Source organism: Heptranchias perlo, chromosome 33, assembly GCF_035084215.1.
Source record: "Heptranchias perlo isolate sHepPer1 chromosome 33, sHepPer1.hap1, whole genome shotgun sequence".
In the NCBI taxonomy this organism is placed as follows: Eukaryota; Metazoa; Chordata; class Chondrichthyes; order Hexanchiformes; family Hexanchidae; genus Heptranchias; species Heptranchias perlo.
Window position 1 is genome coordinate 5219531 of NC_090357.1, and position 16386 is coordinate 5235916.

The window sequence follows — 16386 nt, forward strand, 5'->3', positions numbered from 1 at the left end:
TGTTTCCCCTAGTGGAGAGTTCAAGAACTAGAGGACATCGATTTAAGCTGATTGGCGGAAGGATTGGAGAGGACACGAGGAAAAACTTTTTTTACCCAGAGGGTGGTGGGTGTATGGAATTCGCTGCCCGAATTGGTGGTAGAGGCAGGGACCCTCAACTTTTTAAAAAAGTACCTGGACCTGCACCTAAAGTGCTGTAAACTGCAGGGCTACGGACCGGGTGCTGGAAGGTGGGATTAGAATGGGCACCTGGTTGTCCTTCGAGCCGGCACGGACATGATGGGCCGAATGACCCCCTTCTGTGCTGCATCTTTTCTATGGTTCTATGGTTCTATGGCATTCAGCGATGGTATTGCTGTTGAATGTCAAGGGGAGGTGGTTGGATTGTCTCTTGTTGGAGATGGTCATTGCTTGGCACTTGTCTGGTGCGAATGTTACTTGCCACTTATCAGCCCAAGCCTGGATGTTGTCCAGGTCTTGTTGCACACGGGCACGGACTGCTTCATTATCTGAGAGGTTGCGAATGGAACTGAACACTGAGCAATCATCAGCGAACATCCCCATTTCTGACCTTATGATGGAGGGAAGGTCATTGATGAAGCAGCTGAAGATGGTTGGGCCTAGGACACTGCCCTCTAGGAACTCCTGCAGCAATGTCCTGGGGCTGAGATGATTGGCCTCCAACAACCACTACCATCTTCCTTTGTGCTAGGTATGACTCCAGCCACTTGAGAGCTTTCCCCCTGATTCCCATTGACTTCAATTTTACTAGGGCTCCTTGGTGCCACACTCAGTCAAATGCTGCCTTGATGTCAAGGACAGTCACTCTCACCTCACCTCTGGAATTCAGCTCTTTTGTCCATGTTTGGACCAAGGCTGAAATGAGGTCTGGAGCCGAGTGGTCCTGGTGGAATCCAAACTGAGCATCGGTGAGCAGGTTATTGGTGAGTAAGTGCCGCTTGATAGCAATGTCGACAACACCCTCCATCACTTTGCTGATGATTGAGTGTAGACTTATGGGGCGGTAATTGGCTGGATTGGATTTGTCCTGCTCTTTGTGGACCGGGCATACCTGGGCAATTTTCCACATTGTCGGGTAGATGCCAGTGTTGTAGCTGTACTGGAACAGAAGCACGGCTAGTTCTGGAGCATAAGCCTTCAGCACTACAGCCGGGATGTTGTTCGGGCCCATAGCCTTAGCTGTATCCAGTGCACTCAGCCATTTCTTGATATCACGTGAGTGAATCGAATTGGCTGAAGACTGACTTCTGTGATGGTGGGGATATCGGGAGGAGGCCGAGATGGATCATCCACTCAGCACTTCTGGCTGAAGATGGTTGCAAACGCTTCAGCCTTGTCTTTTGCACTCAAGTGCTGGACTCAGCCATCATTGAGGATGGGGATGTTCACGGAGCCTCCTCCTCCCATTTAATTGTCCACGACCATTCATGACTGGATGTGGCAGGACTGCAGAGCTTTGATCTGATCCGTTGGTTGTGGAATCGCTTAGCTCTGTCTATAGCATGTTGCTTCCGCTGTTTAGCATGCATGTAGTCCTGAGTTGTAGCTTCACCAGGTTGGCACCTCCTTTTTAGGTATGCCTGGTGCTGCTCCTGGCATGCTCTTCTACACTCCTCATTGAACCAGGGTTGATCCCCTGGCTTGTTGGTAATCGTAGAGTGAGGAATATGCCCGGCCATGAGGTTACAGATTGTGCTGGAATACAATTCTGCTGCTGTTGATGATCCACAGCGCCTCATGAATGCCCAGTTTTGAGCTGCTAGATCTGTTCTGAATCTGTCATATTTAGCATGGTGGTAGTGCCACACAACACGTTGGATGGTGTTCTCAGTGTGAAGACGGGACTTCATCTCCACAAGGACTGTGCGGCAGTCGCTCCTACCAATACTATCATGGATAGATGCATCTGCGACAGGTAGATTGGTGAAGATGATGTCAAGTGAGTTTTTCCCTTATGTTGGTTCGCTCACCACCTGCCGCAGGCCCATTCTGGCAGCAATGTCCATCAGGACCTGTCCAGTTCGGTCAATAGTGTTGCTACTGAGCCACTCTTGGTGATGGACATTGAAATCCCCCACCCATTACTGTGCCCTTACTACCCTCAGTGCTTCCTCAACATGGAGGAGGACTGATTCATCAGCTGAGGGAGGGCGGTAGGTGGTAATCAGCAGGAGGTTTCCTTGTCCATGTTTGACCTGATGCCACGAGATTTCATGTGGTCTGGAGTCCTACAGACCAAATGCGGGAAAGTGGGATTAGGCTGGGTGGCTCGTTTCTCAGCCGGTGCGGACACGATGGGCTGAATGGCCTCCTTCTGTGCTGTAAATTTTCTATGATTCTGTGAGTCAACGTTGAGGACTCCCAGGGCCACTCTCTCCTGACTGTATATCACCGTACCGCCACCTCTGGGACAGGACATACCCAGGGATGGTGATGGAAGGGGCTGCGACGTTTGCTGAAAGGTACGATTCTGCATAGAGCCGGCACGGACTCGATGGGCCGAACGGCCTCCTTCCGCGATGTAGCATTTCTATGATTCTACTCCCAGTTGATATTTGAAGTGTTTTGCTGATAAAACCACTGAAACTCTAGTGCGTACAAACATACAAAAGAGGTAAAGACCAGCTGGTCCATCAAGTCTGGCTTGATGTAAATCCTGCACCCCATCAACCCCTTCCCCCCCACACCCCCAAAAAAGGAGGGAGCACCATCAGCACAAAGACTGAGCCAGCTCAAGGAGAGGTCCCACCGCCACCTTCTCAGGGCAACTAGGGATGGGGCAATTAATGCGGCCTTGCCAACATCGCCCACATTCCGAGAAACAATAATAAAAATAGGTGGCCTTCTACCTGAAGAGTGCTTATTGTGATTGGGACACTGCAACTGAGCATGGTCGAGAGCAAACGTGGTTTTCATATTTTGGAGAGCATTGTTGAGAGTGAGATTCTACAACAGAAATACAAACAAAAAGAACAAAGCTTGCCACCTGACTGAGAGGAACCCTCATGGTAACCTCCCACAAAGTGACCTGTCTTCACGTGTCAGGCGAGACAGTGAGTGTCAACTGCGGAGGGTATATCACAGTCAAGACCAACCCTGTCCTCATCCAGTTTCCACGTACACATTTTCCAACAAGGGTCACCGAATGGTGATTGGGAGTGAGAATGTTAGCTAATTTTTTCCTTTCTCTCACCCTGGAGTCCTGAGGGGAATCAAGTCTTTAAGCTGAAAATGAAAAATGTCCCAGTAAAAAAAAGTTTAATTGTGGTGTATTCAGTGATCTTTTATGTAGTCATCAAGATAAGATTTGACAGTACTGGGAGTAGACTGCTTTCCCATCTCAATAGCATCAAACACTCCCAGGTCAAGTATCGTACAGATTAGATATAAAAACAGAAAATGTTGGAAGCACTCAGCAGGTCAGGCAGCATCTGTAAATTTGCATTTATATAGCATGTTTTATGACCTCAGGCCATCCCAAAGTGCTTCACACCCAATGAAGTACTTTTGAAGTGTAGTCACTGTTGTAAATGTAGGAAACACGACAGCCAATTTGCGCACAGCAAGGTCCCACAATCAGCAATGAGATAAATGACCAGATCATCGGTTTTAGGTGTTGGTTGAGGGATAAATATTGGCTCCAAGACACTGGGGCGAACTCACCCTGCTCTTCGTTGAAATAGTGCCGAGGGATCTTTTACGTCCACCTGAGGGGGCAGGCAGGGCCTCGGTTTAATGTCTCATCCGAAAGACGGCACTTGTGACAGTGCAGCACTCCCTCAGTGCCGCACTGGTGTCTCAGGTTAGATTTTGTGCTCAAGTCTCTGGACTGATGACTTGAACCCACGACCTAACTAACTCAGAGGCGAGAGTGTTACCCACTGAGCTACAGCTGATACCTAATGTCACACACTTGTAACAATTTCCTCTCTGTGCTGTTTACCAGAGGTTCACCTGCTTATTTTAAAATGGGTTGAAACAGTACAGAGAGGAACTCAGTGTCGAGACGTTAAGTATTTGTGCGAGAACAGCAAACCGTAACTACCTCACTTGTTATTGTAAAGATTTAGTATTATTGCTCATCATTTTTCAATAGCGACACCAGGCTGTGCTGCCGCACTCTTTCCTGCAGCACCAAAGCTGAGAACTTTTGTGCAACTCCCCTCCTCTCCTCTCCTGAAGGCACCGACTCCTGTTGGGGTACGGTCGGGGTACTCTAATGTTGAGGTACTCTCTTGTTGGTGTACTCTCTTGCTGGTGTATGGTCAGTTTACCCTCTTGTTGGGGTACGGTCAGTGTATTCCGTTGTTGGGGTACGGTCAGTGTATTCTGTTGTTGGAGTGCGGTCAGTGTATTCTGTTGTTGGAGTGCGGTCAGTGTATTCTGTTGTTGGGGTACGGTCAGTGTATACTGTTGTTGGGGTACGGTCAGTGTATTCTGTTGTTGGGGTACGGTCAGTGTATTCTGTTGTTGGGGTACGGTCAGTGTATTCTGTTGTTGGCGTACGGTCAGTGTATTCTGTTGTTGGCGTACGGTCAGTGTATTCTGTTGTTGGGGTACGGTCAGTGTATACCGTTGTTGGGGCACGGTCAGTGTATTCTGTTGTTGGGGTACGGTCAGTGTATTCTGTTGTTGGGGTACGGTCAGTGTATACTGTTGTTGGGGTACGGTCAGTGTATTCTGTTGTTGGGGTACGGTCAGTGTATTCTGTTGTTGGGGTACAGTCAGTGTATTCTGTTGTTGGGGTACGGTCAGTGTATTCTGTTGTTGGGGTACGGTCAGTGTATACTGTTGTTGGGGTACGGTCAGTGTATTCTGTTGTTGGGGTACGGTCAGTGTATTCCGTTGTTGGGGTACGGTCAGTGTATTCTGTTGTTGGGGTACGGTCAGTGTATTCCGTTGTTGGGGTACGGTCAGTGTATTCTGTTGGGGTACGGTCAGTGTATTCTGTTGTTGGGGTACGGTCAGTGTATTCCGTTGTTGGGGTACGGTCAGTGTATACTGTTGTTGGGGTACGGTCAGTGTATTCTGTTGTTGGGGTACGGTCAGTGTATTCTGTTGTTGGGGTACGGTCAGTGTATACCGTTGTTGGGGCACGGTCAGTGTATTCTGTTGTTGGGGTACGGTCAGTGTATTCTGTTGTTGGGGTACGGTCAGTGTATACTGTTGTTGGGGTACGGTCAGTGTATTCTGTTGTTGGGGTACGGTCAGTGTATTCTGTTGTTGGGGTACAGTCAGTGTATTCTGTTGTTGGGGTACGGTCAGTGTATACTGTTGTTGGGGTACGGTCAGTGTATTCTGTTGTTGGGGTACGGTCAGTGTATTCTGTTGTTGGGGTACGGTCAGTGTATTCTGTTGTTGGGGTACGGTCAGTGTATTCTGTTGTTGGGGTACGGTCAGTGTATTCTGTTGTTGGGGTACGGTTCCACAGGCATTCTCTGCGGAGCACCTTGTTGAAGTGGCCGTTCTTCATGTGCCAGCCTGGACAGTGAGTGTCAAAGGGCTATTTGGTCATGGGGTGCATCAAAGCCAAGCTTGATCCTGTCCCAGGTGTGTGTCTTTCAGGTGTTGTCTAACCTGCTGCGAACTTCTGTTTTTTTTTGCTTTACCAATCCCCTTCGCCCCGCCCTGCCCCAGACCATCCATGCAGTGCGTTCCTCTTCTGTGAACTGAGGAACCAGCAAATCCTTTGACATAGTAACATAGTGACACTAACATTAGGAAGACATGGCGGTCCTCAAATCCACCAACTCCACCACCTAGAAGGACAAGGGCAGTAGGCACATGGGAACAACACCACCTCCAAGATCCCCCCCAGGTCACACACCATCCCGACTTGGACACACATCGGCCGTTCCTTCGTCGTCACTGGGTCAAAATCCTGGAACTCCCTTCCTACCAGCACCGTGGGAGAACCTTCACCACACGGACTGCAGCGGTTCAAGAAGAAGGCCCACCGCCACCACCTCAAGGGGCAACTAGGGAATGGGCAATAAATGCCATCCTTGCAGTGACATCCCATGAATGAATTTTTCAAAAAAGACATTTCTGAAAGATGTGATGAGCTGCTATATAAATTCAAGTTCTTTCTATCTTGCAATCAAACGTTACGTTTGAGGGGTAATTTTGCGTGTTTACACTGCCGGCGGGAGCTTTGCCTCTCAGTGAAATCACTTGGAGCACTCACTCAAATTTCCAATCTGCACAGATTTGTAAAATTATCTTTCTTTGGTGTTAATCTTTTTTTTCTATTTGCAACTCTCCGGTTCACCATTAGGGGTCACTGTCTCCTTACTATTCCCCACCTTTTTGCTGTTGTACTTTCTCTGACTGCGGACACACCGACCTCCATTGCGAAGCAGGAGGGCAGGATAGGCCGAAGTGTGACATTTCTTTATGAGTATCGTCCATCTCACTCAGGCAGCATCAGGCTCCACGGCTCGACTGGCCACTGAGTTTGTGTCATAGGAACATGAGGAGGCCATTCAGCTCCTCAAACTTGTTTCACCATTTAATTAGATTATGGCTGATCTGTACCTCAACTCCATTTACCCGTGTTTAATCCATAGTCCTTTGATACCCTTACCGAATAAATAATAATAGTTGTGTTCCTGGTGCACTGTCGGTGTCCTGCTCCTGGTGCACTGTCGGTGTCCTGCTCCTGGTGCACTGTCGGTGTCCTGCTCCTGGTGCACTGATAGTGTCCTGCTCCTGGTGCACTGATAGTGTCCTGCTCCTGGTGCACTGTCGGTGTCCTGCTCCTGGTGCACTGATAGTGTCCTGCTCCTGGTGCACTGATAGTGTCCTGCTCCTGGTGCACTGATAGTGTCCTGCTCCTGGTGCACTGTTGGTGTCCTGCTCCTGGTGCACTGTTGGTGTCCTGCTCCTGGTGCACTGTTGGTGTCCTGCTCCTGGTGCACTGTTGGTGTCCTGCTCCTGGTGCACTGTCAGTGTCCTGCTCCTGGTGCACTGTTGGTGTCCTGCTCCTGGTGCACTGTCGGTGTCCTGCTCCTGGTGCACTGTCGGTGTCCTGCTCCTGGTGCACTGTTGGTGTCCTGCTCCTGGTGCACTGATAGTGTCCTGCTCCTGGTGCACTGATAGTGTCCTGCTCCTGGTGCACTGTCAGTGTCCTGCTCCTGGTGCACTGATAGTGTCCTGCTCCTGGTGCACTGTCGGTGTCCTGCTCCTGGTGCACTGATAGTGTCCTGCTCCTGGTGCACTGATAGTGTCCTGCTCCTGGTGCACTGATAGTGTCCTGCTCCTGGTGCACTGTCGGTGTCCTGCTCCTGGTGCACTGATAGTGTCCTGCTCCTGGTGCACTGATAGTGTCCTGCTCCTGGTGCACTGATAGTTTCCTGCTCCTGGTGCACTGATAGTGTCCTGCTCCTGGTGCACTGTTGGTGTCCTGCTCCTGGTGCACTGTTGGTGTCCTGCTCCTGGTGCACTGTTGGTGTCCTGCTCCTGGTGCACTGATAGTGTCCTGCTCCTGGTGCACTGTCAGTGTCCTGCTCCTGGTGCACTGTCAGTGTCCTGCTCCTGGTGCACTGTCGGTGTCCTGCTCCTGGTGCACTGTCGGTGTCCTGCTCCTGGTGCACTGTCGGTGTCCTGCTCCTGGTGCACTGTTGGTGTCCTGCTCCTGGTGCACTGATAGTGTCCTGCTCCTGGTGCACTGATAGTGTCCTGCTCCTGGTGCACTGATAGTGTCCTGCTCCTGGTGCACTGATAGTGTCCTGCTCCTGGTGCACTGATAGTGTCCTGCTCCTGGTGCACTGATAGTGTCCTGCTCCTGGTGCACTGATAGTGTCCTATTCCTCTATTATTTTTCTCCTGGGTTTTGCTTGCAGCAGTGTCCAGGAGATTAATCTTTAATTCCAGCCCCTCGAGCCTGTTACATAGGAACAGGAGTAGGCCATTCAGCCCCTCGAGCCTGTTACATAGGAACAGGAGTAGGCCATTCAGCCCCTTGATTCTGGTACATTGGAACAGGAGGAGGCCATTCAGCCCCTCGAGCCTGTTACATAGGAACATGAATAGGCCATTCAGCCCCTTGAGCCTGTTATATCCTCTGCCCTTGTCACGTCCTACAGTGAAATACTGGCAAGCGCTCAGCAAGGCGAGGTTGTGCGAACAGCTGCTGTTATAACTCTGGAGTATTGGCACCATATTGGCTGCTGGGGTAAGTGGAAGATGCTACAAGTGCCTAAACTATTCTTTAAATCTTTATAAAAATCTGTAACACAGACTAAAGTTTTTGCACAATTGATGATTCGAGCGGTCAGCCTTTATCAAATTTAAATCTGGATAAAGGGTGGGGCTAGAGGTTGTGAGCAAACTATTCAGCCGCTCGAGCTTGTTACATAGGTACATAGGAACAGGAGTAGGCTAGTCTCCAGCCTGTCCCACCATTCAATTACATCATGGCTGATCTGTATCTTATCTCCATTTACCCGCCTTGGTTCTGTAACCCTTAATACCCTTACCTAACAAAAATCTATCAAATTCAGTTTTGAAATTTTCAATTGACCCCCAGCCTCAACAACTTTTTGGGGGAGAGAGTTCCAGATTTCCACTCCCCTTTGTGTGAAGAAGTGCTTCCTGACATCACCCCTGAACGGCCTGGCTCTAATTTTAAGATTATTCCCCCTTGTTCTGGACTCCCCCCACCGGAGGAAATAGTTTCTCTCTATCTACCCCACTGAATCCTTTAATCATTTTAAACACCTCAATTGGATCATTTCCTAATTTTCTATACTCAAGGGAATACAAGCCTAGTCTATGCAACCTGGCCTCATAATTTAACCCTTTTAGCCCCGGTATCATTCTGGTGAATCTGCACTGCACCCCCTCCAAGGCCAATATATCCTTCCAGAGGTGCAGTTCCCAGAATTGAACACGGTTACTCCAGATGTGAATCAGTGTCCGGTTCGATTGTTTCCTGACAGCATCTCGGACTTGCTTCAAGCTGTTTCTGAAGTTACCCATTAGCTGGCCAACCTGGACTCGGGCGTTTGAATGTTCCTACTCACCTCTCAGTGACTGTTCAGGGAGATGCTGTTAGCATGTGGGGCTAGCCCAGCATCGGGAGAGCGCGGGCAACTACAGAATCTGCAGCTTCAATAGAACAATCAGCCCTGTGGTTTGCTTTCATGAGTAAGGTCCTGGCTTCCACTGCCCAGGGGAGCATGTTTGAACACAGGGGGTCGCCCTGCGGTGAATGGCAGCCCCATCGCCCCATCGCGCCGTGGCACGACACCCTCCGGGAGCCCAGAGACTGACCCTCGAACTAGAGACTGTCTGCGACTGTGATGCTCGACGGAAAGTCAGTGGGGGGTGGGGGGGTGTGGAAAGCAGTGTTGTAAATCACGTAAATCTAAACATCAGACAGCAGGGAGCACAAGCTGCTCCGTCTCTGATCGCTCATTTGGATCCAGCTGTGCTCCAGCTGCTGCTGCCCCTGCAGCTGGATTCTGCCTGGTGTGAACAGACTGGCTTACATCCTCTGCCCTTGTCACGTCCTACAGTGAAATACTGGCAAGCGCTCAGCAAGGCGAGGTTGTGCGAACAGCTGCTGTTATAACTCTGGAGTATTGGCACCATATTGGCTGCTGGGGTAAGTGGAAGATGCTACAAGTGCCTAAACTATTCTTTAAATCTTTATAAAAATCTGTGACGCAGACTAAAGTTTTTGCACAATTGATGATTCGAGCGGTCAGCCTTTATCAAATTTAAATCTGGATAAAGGGTGGGGCTAGAGGTTGTGAGCAAACTCCCACAGACAGCAATGTGATAAATGACCATATTATCTGTTTTAGTGATGTCGGTTGAGGCATAAATATTGGCCAGGACACCGGGGAGAACTCCCCTGCTCTTCTTCGAATAGTGCTGTGGGATCTTTTATGCTCACCTATGAGGGAAAACGGGGCCTCGGTTTAACATCTCGTCCAAAAGATGGCACCTCCGACAGTGCAGCACTCCCTCAGTACTGCACTGGGAGTGTCAGCCGAGATTATGTGCTCAAGTTTCTGGACAAATGTAAGGAGTCGTACAACACCAGGTTATAGTCCAACAGCTTTATTTGAAATCACAAGCTTTTGGAGAAATAAAGCTGTTGGACTATAACCTGGTGTTGTACGACTCCTTACATTTGTCCACCCCAGTCCATCACCGGCATCTCCACATCAAGTTTCTGGAGTGGGACTTGAACCCACGACCTTCTGACTCAGAGGTGAGAGTGCTACCCACTGAGCCACGGCTGACACCTTATTTTCAAATAATGATCCTTGTTTTCAAATCTAGCAGAGTCGTCAAAGACATTTTACCAAAGAGCAATGTCCCTTGATTGTATTCCTGTCTGCCCATTGGTGAAGCCTGTTCCCAGCAGAATCCTGCTGTTCTTCAGCTTCCCACTAGAGGGTGTGTGAGAGCAACCTGCTGTCACCCATCCTCCGATTCTTTCTCCCTGGTATTTGATCCGTCTCTCCTGCAGGTGTAGATATGCACCGGGGTATAGTTCCCCAGGCCCGGGACACTCTCTCGTAGCTGGCCCAAATGACCATTTTTTTTTAGTGAGCATCAACGGGCTATTTGACTACAGGGTGCATCATAGACAAGCCCAATGCTCCCTTCATCTGATGTCCACAGGTGTGCACTTTGCAGCAGCGGCCACTGGGTGCGCTATTGAGCCATAAAGACCTGGAATATCCTGGGTTTGATCCCAAGGTTGAGTGTTGAGTTTCCTGGTCTAAGCCGGGGCAGGGAACGATAGTTTACTTCAGCATCCTTGGGTTATGGAGGGAAAAAAAAATACTCAGCCAGGGTTCCTGCTCCTTCGAGCATGTGGACATCGGCGAAGAAGAGAATCGGGCTGAGCTGCGATGCCCACCCGCCCCAAATAGCTGATCAATACTGACTGTCTGGGCTCACAAATAGAGAATGGCCACTTGGACTTGTCACCTGAGGAGCGACAGTGTCAGTAGAACCAAACTCCAGCAAAGAGTCAGTGCCTCCAGGAGCGGAGGAAGCTGACGATTAGAAAAATAAATTGGCAGATTTCTGTAGGATCTGCTGGATTATCAGACGGATTATCTGACAGGACATTTTACAGTGAGTCTAGTGTGCGTTGTGATCCAAGGAAGGCAGGGGGAAAAGGGACGGGTGTGAAATGGATGGGTTGGGGGGGGGTGCTGGTGGTGAGCGGGAGCGAAACAAACAAGACAATAATAATCCAGCCAAAAAAAAACAGTGCTACAGAGTACAGTAAAACTGAGCCACATGGTCCTTAACATGGGCTCAGCTTAAGAGAGACGCCTGTACTACTGAACCTCTTATCCAGACAGTTTTGGCCATTAACCTGGCCGTTTCCAGATACTGTGCTTTGCGCTATTTAGAATTCTGTCCTTTCTCTGTCAGGACAATGGGCCGTTCAATAAGCAGGGCTGAAGGAGAACTTGGAAATTCTTCATCTGGGCAATCAGCAGGGATTCCCAACGTCTCTTCAGTGAGTGTTTCTCTTTTATTGAACATTTATCTGAACCAAATGGCAAGTGTTGTTTTTGTCAGTGTTTCCTGAGTGCCAGAGTCACACTGGAAGCAAATGATTTATGAGGAGATGTAATTGATGCAGAGGTACACACCACAGAATAAGCCAGAGTTACCTCTGTACAATCCCCTCCACAGAGCAATCAACCGTACAAATGATGACAGAAAACTGGTAAAGACCTGGTTAAGCGGCATTAAGATCTGACACGGGTAAAGATAAGTGATTCATACTGTAGAAAAAAAATCTGTTGCTAAAAATATGTTTTTGTCTACTGTCTCAAATCAGCACTAATGTCTCCACCAGTGTGGGGCAAATCTTATCCCACATCAGTACTATAGAATTCAACTGTTTTTGAAGATGGGAAGAATGAACCAGATGTTCTTATGGAGCAAAACAGAATTTATATTTTGCATTCATAACCATGGAGACTGCGCTATAGGTAATACCATATAACCAGACAAATGCACAATAATGATGCAGGAGTGTGATGGAATACTCTCCACTTCCCTGGGTGAGTGCAGCTGCAACAACACTCAAGAAGCTTGACACCATCCAGGACAAAGCAGCCCGCTTGATCAGCACCCCATCCACCACCCTAAACATTCACTCCCTTCACCACCGGCGCACCGTGGCTGCAGTGTGTACCATCTACAGGATGCACTGCAGCAACTCGCCAAGGATTCTTCGACAGCACCTCCCAAACCCGCGACTTCCAAGGCCGGCATTTATTGCCCGTCCTATAGTTGCCCCTTGAGAAGGTGGTGGTGGGCCTTTTTCTTGCCACCTCGCTGCAGTCTGTGCGGTGAGGGGACTCCCACAGTGCTGTTAGGGAGGGAGTTCCGGGATTTTGATCCAGCGACAGATGAAGGAACGGGTGATTTTTGTCCAAGTCGGGATGATTTTTGACTTGGAGGTGATGGCGTAACTTATTGTCACTGACGTGGATATTGCGAATTGTGTGGCTTCAGACTGAGCTTTATTTCAGTTCCCCGTAAAGGAATGAATCATCCGTAGAATTTTTATCCGCCCCTTTGGCGCTGCCTCTGGTCAGTGACTGCTGCAAATGAATGGAGTTGGATAACAAGTATCTGGCTGGGAATGGGGTTGTAGGTTGTAGGAACCAAATACTGTACAGCCGGAGTGAGAGTGGGGGAACGTTGCCTGTAGTTGCTCTGAGCTCAGGTACTAAAGATATGATGATGGAGGAAGTTTGGCTTGGCTACGTTTGGGATTAGAGAGCATTTATGAAGGATCTTTCCCATGGAGATTAATTGGGTGGAATAGAGTCCCTGGTAGGTCAGATTGTACGTGGTCTATGGAAGGAGGGGGCTCGATGGGCTGAATGGCCTAACTTTAGTATTTCTTGTGGTAAAAGCAGATGGGTTAGAAAGTGCAATGGCTGGTGCAGTTCCCTGACTGGCCACAGGTGACTCCCTGGTGCAGCTTTAACCGACTACAATAATGCAAAAAATTTAGGAGAGGAACATTCAAAACTAAAAGGAGGAAAGAGGGAACGAATTGGGTTAAAAAACATTCAGTGCAGTAAACACTAATAACCAGAATGTTCCAGGGTCAATTATAGGTCACGTTGAGATAGCAGAAACAATTGGGCACTGGAATGTCCCTCCGCTATGGAGGGCAGGAAACGTGTGTTTGTTATCCAGTAACCCTTGCTGGAAAGTGCACGAGGACTGGTGTGAAGCCACCCACAGTCAAATAGCCTGCTGGCACTGGCTGTATGGGCTTACAAAGGAAGAATGGTCGGTTGGGTGAAGAAAGACTCACATTTACATGGTGCCTTTCATGACCTCAGGACATTCACTGTTGTGATGTAGGAAACACGGCAGCCAATTTGCGCACAGCAAGCTCCCACAAACAGTGATGTGATAATGACCAGAGAAGCTGTCTTTGTGATGAAGGTTGAGGGATAAATATTGGCCAAGACACCAGGGAGAACTCTACTGCTCTTCTTCGAATAATGCCATGGGATCTCTTATGTCCACCTGAGAGGGTCTCAGTTTAATGTCTCATCTGAAAGCACCTCCGACAGTGCAGCACTCCCTCAATACTGGAAGTGTCTGCCTGGATTATGGGCATGAGTCTCTGGAACTGAACTTGAACCCACAACCTTCTGACTCAGAGGTGAGAGTGCTACCCACTGAGCCACGGCTGACACCGTACAGGAAAAATGGCCATTGCAAGCGAGGGGAGGAGAGAAGAAAGTTGAACATGAAAAAAAAAATTTTAGTTGAAATTCGGCTGTTAAGGCCTTAGTTTCGGGTATTGCAAAGTTGAATTAATGAGCCTGAGATCTCGCCATCACTTGATATTAATGGATACAACACTTACCAGATACCTACTACCCTCCCTGCTACATTCGGACAGTCGGTACAGATGAATCAATGTCAAGAGGTAGCGTAACAACTTCCATCTCAATAACATCGCCCGTCTCTGTCCCTGCCTCAACTCATCTGCTACTGAAACCCTCATCCGTGCTGACGTTACCTCCAGACTTGACTATTCCAAAGCTCTCCTGGCCGGCCTCCCACCATGCACCCTTCATAAACTTGAGTTCATCCAAAACTCTGCTGCCCGTATCCTAACTCGCACCAAGTCCCGTTCACCCATCGCCCCGGTGCTCGCTGACCTGCATTGGCTCCTGGTCCGGCAATGCCACCAATTTAAAATTCTCATCCTTGTGTTCAAATCCCTCCATGGCCTCGCCCCCTCTCTATCTCTGTAACCTCCTCCAGCCCTACAACCCTCCGAGATCTCTGCGATCCTCCAATTCTGGCCTCTTGCGCATCCCTGACTCCCTTTGCCCCACCATTGGTGGCCGTGCCTTCGCATGCCTAGTCCCCAAGCTCTGGAATTCCCTCCCTAAACTTCTCTGCCTCTCTACCTCTACAGATGCTGCTTAAAATGTACCTCTTTGACCAAGCTTTTGGTCACCTGTCCTAATACGGTCTTTTTCTTGTCTGATTATGCTCTTTAGAAGCGCATTGAGGCATTTTACTACATTAAAGGCGCTATATAAATGCAAGTTGCTGTTGTTGTTAAGGTGTGGGTGGCTATGGCAAGCCTGTAATTATTGCCCAGATAGGACTCATTCACCTACAGATATGGTGAGATATGTAAATTGGCAGAATGCATGAGCAGAGCTACTGTGTGTCTGTGCTCATATACACACTCAGTTGTTTTTAAGAAGGGACAGCCCCAGAAATAATCTTCAGTTCAGGCATTTAAAAATAACTCTGCATTGGCCTGAACTGAGCCATATGGACCAGGAAGCTCCCAGTCCGATCCTCAGTGCTGTACTGAATCAACTGGGGCGATGGTAGCAATGCCACAATTGTCACCAGGACCCATAGGTTAGGAAGGGATAACTCAGCCGGGGTTCCCTCATCTGATTACAGTCCTATGCCCAACATTGGACATGGGGTGAGGACAGCTATCTTACTGTTGAGACTCACACGATGAATGAGCCCTTGAGAGAGATCAGCACTGTTTGAGTGATCGGACCCAGCACCAGTCTACGACTTCAGAAACGGAGAGCAAGAAACTGGAAACAACCTATAATAGGTCTAGTGGTAAAAGATCCAGGAGGAGGATTTTTTTTTAACGCATTGAGTTGTTATTATCTGGAATGGCGGTGGAGGCAGATTCAATAGTAACTTTCAAAAGAGAATTAGATAAATACTTGAATAGAAGAAAATTGGAGGGCAACGGGGAAAGAGCAGGGGGAGTGGGACTAATTGGATACATATTTCAAAGTGCTGGCACAGACACGATGGGCTGAATGGCCTCCTTTTGTGCTGTGTGATGCCATGAATTAACAATCTTACTTTTTTTCGATTCTCTGTCAAACCCAGTCTGAATCAGAGGCAAGCAGCTGATCAACTAAACTTATTTAATTTCTTCAAATGATCTTTAAATAAAGTTTTCAAGGATCAACTTCATGATTGACTTTCTGCGAAATATGTTTGGTCAATGAAAGCATGGTAGGTTGACATTTTTGTGTTTTTGAAATGGCATTAGGCAAGAAATAACTGTGATAGTCGTTTATGGATGTGTGGGGCATTAAAATAACAGTAAAACCAACAAAGGACTGCCATATGTTAATATCACTGTCGTTTCTAGACTATTGTACATAATCTTTTGGACATATTTCAGCTGTTCCTTCATTGTCCGAGGGTCAAAACTCTGGAACTCCCTTCCTAACAGCACTGTGGGAGAACCTTCACCACACGGACTGCAGCGGTTCAAGAAGGCGGCCCACCACTACCTTCTCAAGGGGTAACGAGGGATGGGCAATAAATGCCGGCCTCGCCAGTGATGCCCACATCATCCTGAGACTGAATAATTTAAAAAAAACTCACTGCTGATTTTGTCTGGAGAGATTATTTAGGATCCTTGAATTGTATATAAATTGTACAAGCATTTTGTAAATGAGATTGCCTTAATTAAGTGTGTATTATGTGTCACGCTTCATTACCCTTGTATGATTGTGATATATTTTACTGTATCCTGTTTCAAAGAATAAAATTAAATTTAATGGAGTGTGGCATCTTTACACTTGGTAAGATCAGTTAAAACAGGCTTCTCTAATAACTGTGCTCTGCTTAATTATTTCCTCTTCAGATGTAAGCTTTCCAATTAAAGTTTGTAGAGATCTCCACGGAGTTGCCTCTATAAACTCACAGCAGAATATATGCCAGTGGAACTCATCATACAGCCCGAAGGCCACTTGCAGCTTGCCTCCCCTTCACTTGTGAACCTCAGCAGATTTGCTGTTCCTTAGGCCTCGAGGCCTTCACTCATGCCTC

The 16386-nt window shown here is 48.2% G+C and overlaps 1 long non-coding RNA gene across 1 annotated transcript; it reads left to right on the forward strand.

Moving 5' to 3' along the window:
* The first annotated feature begins 4170 nt into the window (after window positions 1-4170).
* On the forward strand, window positions 4171-16110 carry LOC137301430 (uncharacterized). Its single transcript, XR_010958286.1, has 3 exons — window positions 4171-4248; window positions 11431-11518; window positions 15734-16110. It is a non-coding gene; the product is annotated as an uncharacterized lncRNA (long non-coding RNA).
* The last annotated feature ends 276 nt before the right edge of the window (window positions 16111-16386 follow it).